At 79.4% G+C, this 2500-nt stretch overlaps 1 non-coding gene across 1 annotated transcript; it reads right to left on the reverse strand.

Moving 5' to 3' along the window:
- Positions 1-208: 208 nt before the first annotated feature.
- Positions 209-361, reverse strand: LOC142359443 (5.8S ribosomal RNA). Its single transcript, XR_012762360.1, has one exon. It is a non-coding gene; the product is annotated as a 5.8S ribosomal RNA (ribosomal RNA).
- Positions 362-2500: the final 2139 nt, after the last annotated feature.

Raw genomic sequence — 2500 nt, forward strand, 5'->3', positions numbered from 1 at the left:
CGGGGACGAGCTCCGTCCAGCAGGCGCTCTCCGGGAGCGGGGAGCTTCGGAGCGCTCCCCGAGTCTCCATTTAGGGGGACGAAGGCCCGCGCGCTCGCGCGCGCGGCCCTGCGAGGCACCCCAGCCGCGCCGCTGCTGGCCCGCCGGCCCCCCCCCCCCGCGCTGGGGCGGGGGGGCTCGGCGGCGCAGACGGCGATTGATCGTAAAGCGACGCTCAGACAGGCGTAGCCCCGGGAGGAACCCGGGGCCGCGAGTGCGTTCGAAGTGTCGATGATCAATGTGTCCTGCAATTCACATTAATTCTCGCAGCTAGCTGCGTTCTTCATCGACGCACGAGCCGAGTGATCCACCGCTAAGAGTTGTCTCGGTTTCGGCACCGCCCCGCGCGCGCGGAGGGGCCGGGACCGCTCGCCGAGAGCGGCCCCTTCTCTGAGGACGGCCGGACCGACCGCCGGCCCCGCCGCCGCCCACCCCCCTCCGCACGCGCGGAGGGGGCGCGGCGCGGCGGCGCGACGCGGCGCGACGGAGAGGCCCTCGCCTCGGCTTGACCGTACGAGCACAGGGGAAACGGAAAACAACGGAAAACCCCGAGCGGCCAAAGGGCGGGGGAGCCCGCGCTCCCGACCGACCCTGGGGAAACGTACGCAACACACACACCCTTGGCGCGCTTCGGGGGCGGCCCAGGCGCCCGGGCTCGGACCGGCCTCCCCCCGGAGGCTACGGCACGCCCGGCCGCGACGCCTGCCCGCCTTCGCTCGGGAGCCGGACGCCCGGCTGCGCCCGCGCTGCGACGAGCCGGCTCCGCCCACCACGGTCGCCTCTCGCCCCGCCGGCGAACCTCGGCGCCGACGCCGCCTTCCACCGACGCCGGAGGAAGCGCGGCCGGCCACTGGAGCGCGAGCCGGCGACGCGCGGCCGCCCACCGGCCCGCGCCGGATGGGCGAACCCGGCCACCCCGCCCGGCGGCGGCGGCCGCCACCGCCGCCGCGAAAACCGCCGCCGCAGCCGCTTCTCGCCTCGGCCCCCTGGGGCCGCCGGCACGGCCCCAGCGGAAAGGCGGACGGCGCTGAGCGCGGGGGGCGGCTCCCACTCTCCCCGTTTCCACGCGAAGACCCGGAGCGGGACGCCCCCGCGCCGCGCGCCCGCCCTCGAGACGGAAGCGACGGGCGGGGAAACGCGGGACGGGACGGCCGCCAGCGGATGCGGCCGGGGAACCCTCCCGGACGACCCGACGGACGACCGGCACCGACCGGCACGCCGAGCGGCGCCGCCGCCGCTCGGCCTGGGGGGGTGTGGCTCGCCCCCCCCTTTCTTTCCCTGGGCGCCGAGGGCGGGGCGAGGAGCGGGAGAGGGGAGCGCGGCGCGCCCCGAGCGCGGCCGCAGCGCGAGCGTCCAAAGGCGCGGGGCGGCCCCCCGGCGGCCGCCCCCCCCCGCGGGGGCTCGCCGCGCCTTTCTTTCCCCCGGCGCGGAGCCCGCGCTCCGGCCGGCGGGTGGCCCCGTTTGCGAGGGCGGGCAGGTCGGCCGCGGCCGACCCGCGCCGCGGTCTCTCCGCCGAGACCGGCCCGCGGAGAGGGGGGGCAGGTTGGGGCAGCGAGACGCCCCCCCTTCTCCGGCACGGCGGCCCGCGGGGGCGGACGCCCCCCCCGCGGCTCGCGCCGTGCCGCTCGAGTCTTTAAACCGCCGCCCGGCTCCTTTGGCCTTTGACCCCCGGACTCGGCCGAGGGAGGGCCGCCGAAGCGCGGACGCTAGGTACCTGGCCCTGGGGTGAGGGAAACGACCTGCATGGCCCCGCGGGGGTGCCTCCCCCGGCTGCCGCCCTCGGGGGAGCGTCCGCCCGCGGGGGCGCGCCCGGCATCCGCCGCCACCACCTCGTCCTCCTTAGCCCCGGGGCCCGGGGTTTCCCTCGATAGCCCGGCGCTGCGCCCGGGGGGAGAGACGTGGCTCGGGCCGCCCGCTCGCGCGGGACGCGACCCGGCCGGGGGGGGGCCTCGCCCGCCCCGGGCGGCGCCAGCGGCCGAGACCGTGCTCGCGCCCCCCCCTTCCCGCCACGGCTCCCTCTTCGAGAGGCAGCCGTGCCGGGTCGGAGGGGAGGTTCGCGGGTCCGGCCGCCGCGCCGCCCGAAACGCCGTGCGCACACCCGCGCCACGGCCCGGAACGCCCGGAGACAGCCCTGTCCCGCGCGCGGGGGGGTAGACGGCGCCGCCGCCGGCGCCGCCCCACCCCCCCCCCCAGGAGCTGCCGCCCCCCGAAGACGGCGACACCCCTCGGCTGTCGCGCTTGCGGCCCCCGGTGCCGCCGCCGTCGCTCGACGCTCGCCCCCCGGCCCGCCGAGCAGGCCGGTGCTCTGCCGGCCGCGCTCGCCGCGTTGCCCCGCCGGCATCCCCCCCTCTTGCTTCCCGCGCAGACGCGGGAAGCGGGGAGCCGGCGGGGGCGCGGCGTCCGCGGCCGACAGGTCGACGCACCCGCGCGCGTCGGAGGACGAGCCGCACGAGACGACGGC

This window comes from Opisthocomus hoazin, unplaced genomic scaffold (genome assembly GCF_030867145.1).
Source record: "Opisthocomus hoazin isolate bOpiHoa1 unplaced genomic scaffold, bOpiHoa1.hap1 HAP1_SCAFFOLD_141, whole genome shotgun sequence".
Classification (NCBI taxonomy): Eukaryota; Metazoa; Chordata; class Aves; order Opisthocomiformes; family Opisthocomidae; genus Opisthocomus; species Opisthocomus hoazin.